Below are 15071 nucleotides of genomic sequence, written 5' to 3' on the forward strand. Positions count from 1 at the left end.
CCGATCCGTTACGTTGCAGCTTCGGCTTGCTGCACTCCGTTCCTGCTTTCGCGGCACTCTACTTCGTTGTCTATTGAAGGAGCAGTGGCACACTTTAGTAAAAGTAATTTCGAAAGGAAATAATTACTTTCACTGCGAAATTACTACCAAAAAGTAATTCATTACATTACTAAATTACCAACCCGAAAAAAGAATTAATTACATTACAAATTACCGAAAAAAGTAATGAAATTACAGTAATGTCATTACTGTAATTCAATTACTGCCATGACTATGGTGGCTAGAAGGGAGAGGTGGCGCGACCGCGCATTCCGCCGCTTGGAGAAAACGCGCCTTCGGTTCATGCCGCCGCCACTGGTCGCCGCTGTGGCGCTGCTGTCAGCTCTTCGATGCATTCTCTCCGGCGCACGCCGGTTCGTTCGTTCTTGTTTGCCTGTAGATGCTGCTTGAGCTGTGGTGCTATTTTTCAATCGGCTTTGTCCTAGCTCAGGTTATCCTGTTTTGTTTGGTGCCTATGTAGTTTTTCTTGCCGAGGTGCTAGTGGGAGTATGTAGTACATGTGCATACTTTTCTGTTTCTCTTGCGTTTAGAAACCCCCCGCTAAAAAAAAAAAAAAAAAAAATGAAAGAATCGTTGTCAGGCAAAATTACCTTCAATTGCTAAACAAAAAAATTAATGAAAGCATCGTTGTCAGGCAAAAGGCCAGTCAATTGCTAAAAAAAATTAATGAAAACATCGTTGTCAGGCTAAAGGCCAGTCAATTGCTAAAAAAAAATTAGTGAGAGCATTGTTGTCAGGCAAAAGGCCAGTCAATTGTTAAAAAACATAATGAGAGCATCGTTGTCAGGCAAAAGGCCAGTGAATTGCTAAAAAATAATGAAAACATTGTTGTCAGGCAAAAGGCCAGTCAATTGTTAAAAAAAATTAATGAGAGCATCGTTGTCAGGCAAAAGGCCAGTGAATTGCTAAAAAAAATTAATGAAAGCATTGTTGTCAGGCAAAAGGCCAGTCAATTGTTAAAAAAAATAATGAGAGCATCGTTGTCAGGCAAAAGGCCAGTGAATTGCTAAAAAAAAATTAATGAAAGCATTGTTGTCAGGCAAAAGGCCAGTCAATTGTTAAAAAAAAATTAATGAAAGCATCGTTGTCAGGCAAAGGCCAGTCAATTGCTAAAAAAAATTAATGAAAGCATTGTTGTCAGGCAAAAGGCCAGTCAATTGCTAAAACATAATAATGAAAGCACGGTTGTCACGCAAAATGCCAATCATTAACTAAAAAAAATAATGAAGCATTAATGTCAGGCAAAAGGCCAGTCAATTGCTAAAAAAAAAGATTAGTGACAGCATCATCCATGACCAGCTTCTTATATGTGCGAGACCTGAGTGAGGCAAATGAAGTTCTCAAAGACTGTGGCATCTATTAAAAAAAAAAAAATTCTTTGCTACCCAATTCTTGGCCGATCCCCCTCTGTGGGTATGTGCCATAAGTTATTTGGACAACAACAACAACAACAACACACATCTGTCATCACTCAGGCCAGTTATTCAAGGCTGATATTTTATATCGCTGGATATGTGGCGAAGAAATGCATCGCTGGCACCAAATGTGAAGACTGATGCAGACAACTCCTCAGTCTCAAGAACGGAACTGAGCGTGTCTTAATTACCAGTTGAAAGTCAGCGCTCGTTGTGTCGTCTTCTAATCTTGTGCTCCCGTCCACGTTCCGCGCTGTTACCTCAAGATGCATAACCAACATATGCCCAAGCTGCTATTCTAGTTAATTACCAGTGCAGTTGACATAGGCGGTCTTATGTTTCCATCAACCAATCTAAACGCCCCTGTGACATCCCATGAAAACACCTTTACTCGCTGTTTTAGTGCGCGTGAAATCCGAAGAGACAGCCTTATTGGTATCCATTCTCCAAATGACCAAACTGCAGCTGGTTGGTTGTCACGGACATATTAAATTTGTGACAAAGTGATCAAGTTCTATGTTCTTAGCAGACTACACCTGAAGACGCAGAATTCATTTTCAAGAGAAAGGCAAGGGAGAATGAAACTGTTGAGACTGAGGTGGGTTGTTTAATTTGCTATTTGGTTGTGAGCAGTTGTGTCTGGAAATTGTGTTTATTCTACCTGTATTACATGTATATTTCAGGCCATCAACAGCAACCTCAACATTGTGATATTTCACTTTTCTTTCCAGCATTCTTGCCCTTAAGTGCAATAAACAAAACTTTGCTTATCCATGAGAGGTTTTTGTGAATAAAACTGCAATTTGTTCCTTCTGTACTTATAATACCGTTTCACATCGCATGTTGCACGTTTTGGCTATCATCTGGCTAAAAATTGCACTTTCCCACTTTAGACGCACCGGAAATTCGCAGACAACAAAGAATAGAAATTAGCCTGATGCCTGCGTACTGTGCGACGTAACCGCACGTTAAATAATCGCTTGTCATCTGCATTCTCTGTAATCTTCGACTGCAACGCCCCTCAGCCCGAGTCGCTTTGGCTTTTTTAAAACTCACGACACCAAACCAAAATATTTAGCTTTATAACTTCGACCACTGTGCCCATCGGGAAATGATGTAATGCATCTTCAGACCAAAACTTCTTCATTTAAGCAGCATTTAGTAGCACGACAAGCAAAACAACCGGCACAGCCGCATCGCCCGCTTTCACGGTGCCAAAGAGCATATTAGCAGTCGACGTCACTCCTGACTTGCCTATTTTGCTTACCTGGTTAAAATATTTCAAGTGGTAACAATAATTTTAACATTTTGTTGGTATGACTGCGCTGCAATCGCACCAAAGTTTACCCCAGCCACGGCCCGTCTCGAGGGGGAGCGCGCGCTCTCCCTCGAGACCGGCCGTGCCCCAGCGCGAGCCGAGCATGCATCGAAGTGCTGAGAGCAGCGCCACCTACGAGAGGCATGAAATGTAGGAGCGGCGCTCGCGGCCAGCTCGCGTCACCTAACCTTTCTAGCCACCATACCATGACTGCTAACGAGTAGCGTTGATTTGTCGCCATGGCAACGTCATAAAGTGGATCGCCTTGGCTTGACTGCATACACGCATGTATCCGTAAAAATTAGCTTGGCGGTACGGGGCTGAAAGGAGGCCGTTACGTACCATGATGGCAGTATAAGGTATAAGCACTCAACACCGGAATACCAACGTTGCGTAGTACAACAAAACTGCCGCAGGAAAAAAACTGGCTCCGGTGCGACTTGGCTATTTTTGGCTCGCGAGTAAAAAAAAAAAGCTTGAGTGTTTTCTTATTTTAAATCTAGATGTCGCCACCGTAGTTTGCGTTCGCGCTTTCGTACGGCTAACTAAAAGTGCCGATGCAGCACACGGAGTAACGCCGCATAATTTCCTGGCGTTTATCGTACTAAAGGGTCCATGCTATAGTCCATGCGCTATACTTGTGAGAGGCCTTGGAGGAAGAAGGCGAGAGTGTCAGCTTAGTCGCCTTCTTCGAGATCACGATCTACATGTAGTCGCCGTGCAAGAATCGAAAATTGAGTAAAGTTGCTACAGACCGAATGGTGTCCGCTTTCCGTACGCATTTTGATGCATGTGTCTCTCATTTTGTAGGTGACTCTGGTTGTTGTGTACTTTGTTTCGCAATAATCTTGGTATTATGGTACAGTCGACTTTCTCGTGTCAAAGCGGCCGTCTCCTTGTCTGATTTTTTGCACTGCGGCCTGGATTTCAGTTATTTGTGTGTATGCACGAAACGCAGAGACTGAACGAAAATTAATTTTTGAAGGATTGGAGTCATATTTAAACAGTGACAGGGTGATAATCCTACTGGGCGTTTTCAATTGCGTTTGCCAAGCTTCAGATCGCGCCAAAAAGTCATTTGTACGTGATAAAAGTGCTGATGTTTTGAATGAAATCGTTGATGGCCATGATTTAGAAGATATTGAAAGTTTATTTACTAATGGCACTTATACACAGTTTACCCATATCCAGGACAACGGCCATGCTCGATTAGACAGATTGTATGTCGCAGCTGAACTTGTACCACTTTGCATCTTGTACGAAGTTAACCCCGTGGTTTTCAGTGATCATGCCTTAGTGATTGCAGCTTTTGGAGGAACACAAATCAAAAATCTGTTTATTTGGCATTTATGGAAAGTTAATAACTTGTTGGAGGACGAGAGCTTTTTTAACGAAACAGATCAAGAATTAAATATATTACTTACAGCGAAACCGTTGAGTTTCGCTGCAAAATGGGAGGGTTTTAAGCAGGGGGTAAAAATGAGAGCGATTGAAAAAAGCTCGAAATTAAGATACGCAGAGAAGCAAAAAGAAGCAGAGCTTCGTAAACAGCTCGAATTTATGACGTGTATAGAAAACGCCCAACCAGGCGCATGCTTTTATGAGATCAGGGTTGTCAAAGCCCAGTTTGAAAAAAAATGGACGCAGATAAGTATAGTGCGGCAGCTATTCGGGCGCGGACGGAGCAGCTGTGGGCCGGGGATACACCAACAAAGCGTTGTTGTGACCGTAAATGGTCCGCGCTTGTGCGCACTATTGTGCGCCTGTGGGTATGGTATTGATATGTGCTGTTTGTGCAAGGGCTCTAAATGAGCGTGTTCACATGAATCTTTTTGTGTGAGCATGCTTTGGTTTGTTGTGACCCTACAACTGCCAAGTTGGCCCTGTCAAGGGAACTTCAAGAAAAATACAAAGAAACGTCGCCCTGTGAGAAATAGCCAGAAGTGCTTTTGTTCAACTGTTCACCCTTCCCGTCGAGAGGCGCTATTGTCAAGTGAGGAATGCCTATTGTCCAAAGGAGACGATCGGAGTGACACGTCCGCTGACCTACAGGAGAAGAAAGGAGCATGAGGATTACGGCCATTAGAGGATTTCCCGTGAATGCAGGAAAGAGTTGCAATTACCGGAAAGGGACAATGCTAGGAGCAGTGTTCGTGGCGCGCACGTACCCTTGGGTTTCTGAGAAGGAAATCCACTTGCCGGAACCTACATAGCGGATCTTTGCAGAAGAATCAAAATTTACCTCCTCGCCGTTCCCAAGCTCTACCCGACCGCAAGTGACCACGCCCGACGAAACAATACTGGACCAATCAGTGCATCAGACCATCAGTGCAGTGATGCGTTCGATTGGTTGCCGATATCTGAGGGGTCTGCCCTGGAACGTATTGGTCAGCATCTTCAGAGAGTGGCTGGACATATGGGATTTAAGGACGTTGCAGAGCTCGAAATGACGCTCTGAGCCCTGGGTAAACGGCTCATCCAGACGCTTCTCGCTATGAACTCTTAACGCTTGCCATTTTGCTGATATACCCTTCTTTTTCATGTAAATACGTTTTCTCAAACTGCAATTAAACTTACTTGTATATATTTTACCAACTTCGAAGATTCAATCCTTGATCAACCCGGAGTCTCTGCACGCTACCAAGTGAAGGCCGGGTGGACTTAGTCCCAGCGCTCACGACACTGGTGACCAGCGTTGGGATATGAAGCTACAAGCCACAACATCTTGTGATCGGAGGTGGCATCTCGCGCAACAAGCAGGAGCAGCAATCGGCCAACAAGAGAGCAGCTCGGAACAGGTTCTAGAACAGGGTTAGATTTTAGAACTGGTAAAGAGTGTTGAAACGCCTTTAGGTTTGGTAGTTTGCACAGTTGTTTTGGAAGTAGCCGACACTCGGAGCGATCATGGACCTACAAAAGCTGCAGAAACCGGAACTGTTGTTATTGTGTGAGGAATTGGGAATTGATACAAGTGGTTTGGCACGAAAACCCTTGATTTTAAAGGCAATCACTGAATTGGGAACCGATGATGAGGAGCTCAGTGAAGCATGGAACCTCATCGGACAAAAAAAGGAGGAGCAGCTCAGACAGCAGAAAGAGCGGGAAAAAGAGGAAAACAGGCGTGAGCGTGAAATTAAGAGAGAAACAAAAAGGCTGGAGCAAGAAATTCAGCTCCGGAAATTAGAAGTAGAGTTGAGCAAGAGGTCGGGCTATTGTTCCCAGCTAGTGGTACCTCTTATCAACAAGGAGGCAGATTTCAAGATGTCAAAGTACATGCAGCCATATGTGATATCAGGGGATATCGGTCTGTATCTGGCTAACTTTGAGCTAACCTGCGAAAAACTGTCCTTCCAGCGAGACACTTGGTCTCAGAAATTATTGACGGTTCTGCCCTGCGAGGCAGCGGAGGTTGTCGCGAGGCTAAGCAAGGAGGACGCGGACAACTACGAGAAGGTCAAGGCTTGCCTTCTGAGAAAGTATAGGCTTAGCGCCGAGGCATTCAGACAACGTTTTCGGAACGCTACTATGTCCAGGGTCGAGAGTTACCCTGAATCCCTGTGCAATTTAAGAGTCAATTTGGGCGAGTGGCTAAAGAGCACTGATTCCTACAGTGATAGGGACGCTGTAGTCGAGCGAATTCTTTTGGAGAAGTTTTATAACTGCCTCCCAGAAAAAGAAATTGGTTCCAGGACAGAGGCGACATTAAGTCGGCAACTGAAGCTGCCGAACTCATTGAGGAGTACGCTTCGCGCCAACAATTCAGCAAACCAGCAGTGGATAGGCCCCGCAATCCCAAGTTGAGTGTGAATAACCGTCAGGAAAGGCACTTTGCTAGAGTTGCAAACGAAGAAAGGAAGGCTTCTTCAGGCAAACTCCCTAGAAAGGACGGCAGTGAGAAAATGGGGAAGTGACCAACGCGCAGAACACAAAGAAAAGCTTGAGGCTAGGAAGCCGCTCACATGCTTTAGGTGTAATGAGCAGGGTCACATTGCCGTCAACTGCCGGAAAGAAAAAATTGCTTTCTCGTATGTCAGTGACTGCGATGAAAACATGAAGCTTTTGGAACCCTACATGCATGACCTAGTAGTCAACGGGAAGCCTTGCAAAGTACCGCGCGATTCGGCCGCAACGATGGATGTTGTCCATCCGGCGTATGTGTCGCCTTCCGACTATACAGGAAAGTGTGCATAGATCCGCCAGGTAGTGAAGGAACAGAGTGTGTGCTTGCCAATCGCGAACGTCATCGAGGGCCCTTTCGGCGAGTTAACAACCGAGGCTGCCGTTTCAGGAAAGCTTCCTAAGTGCTATCCGTATTTGTTTTCTCACAAATCGGACATGCTGCTGCGAAAGAGGGGCATCCTTTCCGGAGACAGAGTTGTGCAAGCCCTAACACGTTCAAAGGCGCGAGAACTGGCTACACTGGCCATTCCAGAAAATTTCACAGCGGAGGAAACGGCAGTTAAAACTGTGGTCGATGCGGAAGATAGCGGGTCAGAAAACTTTGAGAGCGAGGCATCTCAGATAAGTCAACTTGAAAGTGAGCTTGATAAGACGCGGAATGAGGACGTTCTTGGGAGTAACCTCTTGCCGCCAGTGTCTAGTAATCTCACGAGACTTCTAAGTGGAACTCGAGAGGACTTAGCTATGGAGCAAGCCAATGCTCCCAAGATACAGGAAATAAAGGAGCGCCACCACGCCACTAAGACAGCAAAGAATATTTCTTTCGAGATTAGAAAGGGAGTGCTGTATCGCTTATTCAAGGATAAGCGCGGAGTAGAGCGGTACTAAATAGTCGTTCCCCAAAAGTACCACGAAGACTTACTGCGACTTTCCCATGGCAGCTCGTGGTCATGTCACCTTGGAATAAGGAAAACAAAGCAGAAGGCTGTGCTGATTAGCCGTCCGGTATTGCGAGCTCCAGACTACGACCGAGAATTCACGGTCCAGTGTGATGCAAGTGATCGAGGGCTAGGTGCTGTTCTCTGCGAGAGGGATGACGACGGTAATGAGCACCCCGTGCTCTACCTGAGCAGAAAACTGAGCTCCAGAGAGAGGGCTTATTGCGCGTCAGAGAAAGAGCGTGCTTGCATTGTATGGGCCATTCAAAAATTAAAGTGCTATCTTGGAGGGGCCAAATTCACCGTAGAGACGGACCATTGTCCCCTGGCTTGGCTGCAAACTGCGACATCGAAGAACAGTCGCCTTCTGAGGTGGAGCTTGATTTTACAGCAGTACAATTTTGAAATAAGATACAAAAAGGGGAAGATAAATGTGAATGCGGACGCGCCTAGCCGCTGTTTCCAAGCGATCCGAGGTGCTCATCACCATGTATCCAAATTGATACTCAGGTTCTTTTTTTTTCGTACGCTTGTATATATGTGAATATGTAAAGCAGCACGTTTGGTTTTCTAGGCATACGTGAGTCCTGAGCGTCTTGAGTGTGGGCTTTTCTCGGACAACGATGGCAGTTTTCTGTTGACCTGGTCTCTTCAGACGGGAGCCGAGTGCTTGCTTAGACATGTGGTTGTGTTTCAGAGACAGCTCAAGCAATTTGGCCTACGACAATCAAGACAACGCGACAAGCGACAGCGAGCTTCAAGCGTTCATGTGCAGGCCATTAAGTCGTCTCTTCGTGCAGCAGCTGCGACTGCTGCCCTCCATGACTCTTCTGGCGGGGGAGGAGGCTGTTGTGGCCGTGCATGGTCCGCGCTTGCGCGCACTATTGTGCGCCTGTGGGCATGGTATTGATATGTGCTGTTTGTGCAAGGGCTCTAAGTGAGCGTGTTCACATGAATCTTTTTGTGTGAGCATGTTTTGCTTTGTCTTGACCTTACAACTGCCAAGTTGGCCCTGTCAAGTTAACGTCAAGAAAAATACAAAGAAACGTCGCCCTGTGAGAAATAGCCAGAAGTGCTTTTGTTCAACTGTTCACCCTTCCCGTCGAGAGGCGCTATTGTCAAGTGAGGAATGCCTATTGTCCAAAGGAGACGATCGGAGTGACAAGTCCGCTGACCTACAGGAGAAGCAAGGAGCATGAGGACTACGGAAATCCATTTGCCGGAACCAACATAGCGGATCTTTGCAGAAGAATCAAAGTTTACCTCCTCGCCGTTCCCAAGCTCTACCCGAAAACAAGTGACCACACCCGACGAAACAATACTGGACCAGTCAGTGCATCAGACCATCAGTGCAGTGATGTGTTCGATTGGTTGCCGATATCTGAGGGGTGTGCCCTGGAACTTATTGGTCAGCATCTTCAGAGAGTGGCTGGACATAGGGGATTTAAGGAAGAGCTCGAAATGACACTCTGAGCCCTGGGTAAACGGCTCATCCGGAAGCTCCTTGCTATGAACTCTTAACGCTTGCCATTTCGCTGATATACCCTTTTTTCATGTAAATATGTTTTCTCAAAGTTCCATTAAACCTGCTTGTATATATTTTACCAACTCCGAAGATTCAATCCTTCATCAACCCGGAGTCTCTGCACGCTACCAAGTGAAGGCCGGGTCGACTTGATATCGTCATGATATCGTGCGTTATCAGACTAAAAACGATACGCGTGCCGAAACGAAATACGAGAAATAATAACTAGCGCAGTTATTTCGGCGGACAGTAGTGTAATCAAGAACGCAATCTGTGATCATTTCGCAGATATACTGGGTCAGTCGCGAAAACCTGAAAGGGGCTTCTATAGTGAATTCCTTCCACTTATGCCGAAACTTGAGGAGGAAGTTAAAACACGGCTTGAGCGGCCGATTTCCGTGAAAGAAATTGAGGATGCAGTAGATGCCCTGCCAGCAGGTAAAGCCCATGGCCCTGACGGACTGGGTACAGCTTTCTGCAAAGTGTTCAAACCTGCAATAGCCCAGGCTCTGCTGATGGTTGTTGTCGAAAGCTATGAGAAAAAACGTATTCCGGGGTCTTTCACAACATCCCACATAGTGCTTATTCCTAAAACCGATGACCCTGATAAGCGCCTGTTGGTGGGGTCTTATCGCCCGATAAGCCTCACCGACGTCGACTACAAATTTTTCATGAAGGTGCTAGCGAAAAGATTGCAGAGTGTTATAACAACGCTCGCAGGCACGCACTAAACATGTGGCATAAAAGGGCGAGGTATCGCCACTAACATACACGTGGCACGATTCATACTAGAATGCTGCGACTCATTTGATGACCGGGTGGCGATGATGCAACTAGACCTGGCGAAAGCCTTTGACCGCGTTTCTCACGATGTTCTGTTTGCCGTATTAGATCATGCTAATCTCGGCCGAATAATAATATAGGGCGTTAGAATGGCGTACGAAAACTGTACCACACGGATTGTTGTGAATGGAGAACTCACTGAAAGCCTCCAAGTGCGATCTTCTGTGAGGCAGGGTTGTCCACTGTCGTATTGTTATTCGCAGCCTACCTTGAACCGCTTTGCTTGGCCATCCGGAATAATGAATGCATAACGGGCTTCATGCTACAATCAGTGCATGTGAAAATCCTTGCTTATGCTGACGACATCGCTGTCTTTTGTGCAAATAGAGAAAGTATTTGTGAGGCGACGAATGTAGTACAGAAAGTTTGCAGCTGCACAGGTGCCCAGATAAACTGGGAAAAAAAGCTGCGGTTTCTGGCATGGTAGCTGGGAGGTCACACCCGAACACAATTCTCGGATGCGCTGGTCAACCGCTCCAGCATTGTATCTAGGAGTGCCCCTTGATTCGTACCGGGACCCAGATTCGTACTGGCATGACCAAGCATCGAGGGCCAAGGAAAAAAGTGATGCGTGGCAAGGAGGGCAGTTATCCATGTTCTCGCGTGCCACTATATGTAATCTGTTCCGTACTGCTAAAGTGTGGTACGTGATGAATGTGCTGTGTGCTTCGAGGACAAACATACAAAAACTTCACTGTGTTTTTGCCGTTTTCATTTGGGCGTCGACCTGGGAAAGGACTAGCCGAACAAATCTGTTTCTTCCCGTACAAAAAGGAGGTCTTGGTCAGGCGCATTTATTTTTGCGGCACGTTGTCTCGCGTTTCATGTACCTTCGTGACCAAAATAATGTCTTCCTCAGAAAAGTATTACAAGTTCATCTTGGTCAACTCCTTCCTAATTATCTTGTCAGTTCGTGTATCAATGTAGGTGGCACAGTAAGAGGGTACTTGCGAGAAGTGCTGCTCGCGTACAGATTGCTGCATGTGCGCCTTTCCATGGAGTATTTGTGCAATGATAAGCGGAAAAAATTGTATATGGACCTATTGGACACAATGCTTGCTGTACCGATATACCGTTTGTCGCACTGTCTACGCCCAGGAGATGATGTACTCAAGAGAGCTAAGAAGATGCCAATATCACCACCAGCCAAATAATTTTTCTTCAACTCCACACTAGCCCATTATCAGTGAAAACATGGATGCACGTTAAAGGCCTTTTCGTCCCTTAGTCAACAAACTGTTTTTGTGTAACAGACCTGAGACGATAGAACGCGTGTTTTTGGACTGTTGGGATGCCATTTTTTTCTGGGATGTGCTTCAGAGAACTTTAAAAAAAGAGCTACCTCTAGATGCATATGGCACACGAATTTTACCTTTTCCTAATACAGAGGAGTTTCCCTTTGACACAATAATGCTCCTGGGCCTCCACAGCTTGTGGAAAACCAGAATGCAGTTTAACAATGCAGATATAGACGTCAATCCTGTACGAGAACATTTCATACACAGTGTTGTGCGGTTCAGGGAAGTGCATATGACACTCCTCGAGCAGCCACAATGGATTCATGTGCTTGACAGATTGGTAAAACTGAAAAAGTTTTAACCGGCCGTGTCACGCGAAAGTGTGCTGGCATGCTTTATTGTTAATCGTCTTGTTTTGAATGTCCGAGTCGGTAATAAAGAAAAAAAAAAGTATAGTGGTTAGTACCTTGCGTTGTGGCCGCAATACCCAGGTTCGAATCCTGGTCACGGCATTTTTTTACTTCATTTTCCGATTTTTACAACCATTCTCCTTCAGCTCTCTTTGTCCCTCCTCTGTGGTTTCGTGCTACTTATCCAAGGTTCTTTAGAACTAGATTGCCTTGTCACCGGCGCATTTTATTTGCACACCATTCCTCATCAAACATGTGGAATAAAGACCAGAAGCATATTTATTAATATTCATGTAGCGTGTAGTGTGTTCGAGTGCTGCGATGCTCTAAAGAGGAGATTGGCCATGGTTCAAGTTGATTTCGAAAAAGCATTTGATCGTGTGTCTCATGAAATATTGTACTGTTTGTTGGAACACATTGGTGTTGGTGCCGTTGTATTGAAAGGAGTTAAAATGGCTTACGCATGTTGTTCTACACGCCTTATGATTAACAAAGTGTTATCTGAAAGATTTGATGTAAGAGAATCTGTGCAGCAGGGATGTCCACTGTCTCCTCTCCTCTTTGGTATATATTTGGAACCATTGTGTAGAATGGTAACTGCTAACGAATACATCCGTGGTTTTGAGCTGGGAGTATGTAAAGTGAAAATATTGCCATACGCTGATGATGTGGAGCTTTTTTGTGAAGATCGCGAAAGCGTTTCGGAAGCTTTGAAAGTAACACAAAGGTATTGCAGGCAGACTGGTAGTGCTGTTAATTTAAAGAAAAGTCTCGGAGTCTGGCACGGGGAATGGGAAGAGGAACCGGAAATTTTCTGTGGAGTAAGATGGGCTACAAAGCCCGGAGTTTATTTGGGAGTCCCATTGGACCAATATGGGGAAAATACGAATTACTGGAATGAAAAAGCGGAAGAAATACGGGAAAGGACGAAAGGATGGATGGGACGTAACCTCTCTATTTTCGCCCGTGCGACTATATGCAATACCTTTTTGGTGGCAAGAATAATGTATTTATTTCAAGTATTGCATTGTGCTCGAATCAATATACAAAGGTTCCATCGTGTATTTGCGGTGTTCATTTTGTCGTCCAACTGGAAACGAATTAGCAGAGATAATCTCCTTCGGCGAGTTAAAGACGGAGGGCTGTCTCTAATGCATCTATATGTGCGGCAGATGGTTTTAAGGTTTTGTTTCCTACGTGACCAAAAAGATGCATTCCTGAGAACCTTTATGCAAATCATGCTATCAAGTGCAATTCCAGAGTTTATAGTCTCTTCATGCTCTGCTCGGGGATACACTGTGTCACGCTTCCTGCGAGAAGTGGTGTGGTCGTTCAGGTTTTTGCGCGTGCGATACTCTGTAGAGTATTTAGCGACGGTACCACCTAAGGGGCTGTACAAGGATCGATATTTCACAATTGTTCCCAGCTCCATGGTACAGAACCCTATACTGTGAAGGCCCAGGGAAAGACGTGCTCAAGCGAGTTAAAAACATGACTGTTGCACCAGGCGTAAAAGTATTCTTTTTTTAAATTGCATACAGGAACCCTCGCAATCAAAACATGGATGGAAGAAAAGGGCCTATTTGTACCTTGGGGCTCAAACTGTCTACTATGTAGGAAACCTGAAACAGTTGAGCATGTGTTCCTGGATTGTTGGGATGCGGTGTTTTACTGGGATATGTTACAAAGAACACTTAAAAGAGACCTGCCATTGACACCACGTGGAATTCGGTACTTGACAACTGTTAATGATGATTTTCAGTATGACCTCATCATGCTATTGGGCCTTCACAGTATTTGGAGGAGTAGGATGGCTTATAGACACTGTGATGTCGATGCACGATCTGTATGTGATTATTTTGTAGAACAAGTGTATAAACTAAAAGAAATTTTGAAGCCGCAAGATGCTCCGGAGGAGGTCTTGAGTCTGATGGGTCTGATGGGCGAACTTGTGGTAATGAAAGTCCATTTGACACGGTTGTCAGCCAAGGGGCAAGGCAACCACGATCGTTTACTGATGTATTTGTACCAATTCATGCAAAAAGAAAAAACAAAAAAAAAATAGTGGACAGCCGTGGTCGTATAGTGGTTAGTACCTTGCATTGTGGCCGCAATAACCCAGGTTAGAGTCCTGGTCACGGTATATTTTTTACTTCATTTTCCGATGTTTACAACCTTCTCTTTGACCTCTCCTTGTCCCTCCTCTGTGGTTTCGTGCTACTTGTCCAGGGTTCTTTAGAACTGGATTTCGTTGTTATCGGCGCTTTCCATTTGCCCACCGTCCTTCTAGGACAACCGTGATTGTGTAGTTTATTTATTTATTTAAAAATACTGCAGAGTCACTTGACTCCAATCAGTCGTGGACACAAATAAAAACTACATTACAAGAATACATCAACAAAGGCAATCGCAATCAATTGCAGAAAGTCAAAGCATGAAACGCATCAAACAACAACAGCAAAAAAAAAAAAAAAACAATGCAGAAATACAAGTATAATTGTCACCCAAGCATTTTCAAATTTGCGACGAACTGTTCGGCCCTGGTTCAGTTCAGTTTAGTCGTTCAGTCGTGTCCGACTCTTCGTGACCCTATGGACCATGTCACGCCACGCTTTCCGGTCTCTCACTATCTTCCTAACATCACTGTCCACAATATTCCTAGGTAATTTATTCCAAGCGTGTATGGTTCTAGGAAAAAATTAATACTTGAAAGTATTGTTCAGGGGGGTATATTCCTAAATCATTTTTCCGTTATCAAAACGCGAGCTTGTGCGCAGACTGTGAGGGATAATAAAATTGGACGAGCCACGTCTGGGCCGTCACTCTCAAGGATTCTGAAGCGGTGACCAAGATTGTTAGTGTAGGTGAGTTGTGTGTGAAAAAGGGTCGCTGCTTGCTGATTGACCCGGCCAACTAGGACGTGCGACTGAAACTTCACTGGCTGCTACACGTGCCAGACAAAGATGTTCGTGCTGCCTTTACGCCGTACGGAAAGGTGTCGGAAGTTACCCGGAAGCGCTGGCGTGTGAAAGGTAGGTTAGAAAAGGGCTCTACTACTAGACTCGTCACGCTGAAGCTGAAAGCTGCGTTCTTCTGTAAGCTGCGATGGTCTGCTTTCCGAACGCGATATCTAGGCGTGCCTTTAGATTGTTATCGTGATCAACGTGCACTGGGTGGAAGAAATTTCCAGAGCGAACGAAAAAGGGATGCGTGGCAAGGAAGGAAACTCTCAATCTTTTTGCGCGCTTCTATTTCCAATCTTTTTCTTATTTCTAGGCTGTAGTACCTCATAAATGTTTTGTGTGTCTCACGAACCTCAATTCAGAAGATGCACCTCGTTTTTGCTGTTTTTATTTCAGCATCCACATGAGAATAAGCCACCCGGACGAATTTGTTTATTTCTGTTAAAAGAGGCGGGCTTGGC

This window comes from Amblyomma maculatum, chromosome 1 (assembly GCF_055883805.1).
Source record: "Amblyomma maculatum isolate TAMU_Amacu chromosome 1, ASM5588380v1, whole genome shotgun sequence".
Lineage (NCBI taxonomy): Eukaryota > Metazoa > Arthropoda > Arachnida > Ixodida > Ixodidae > Amblyomma > Amblyomma maculatum.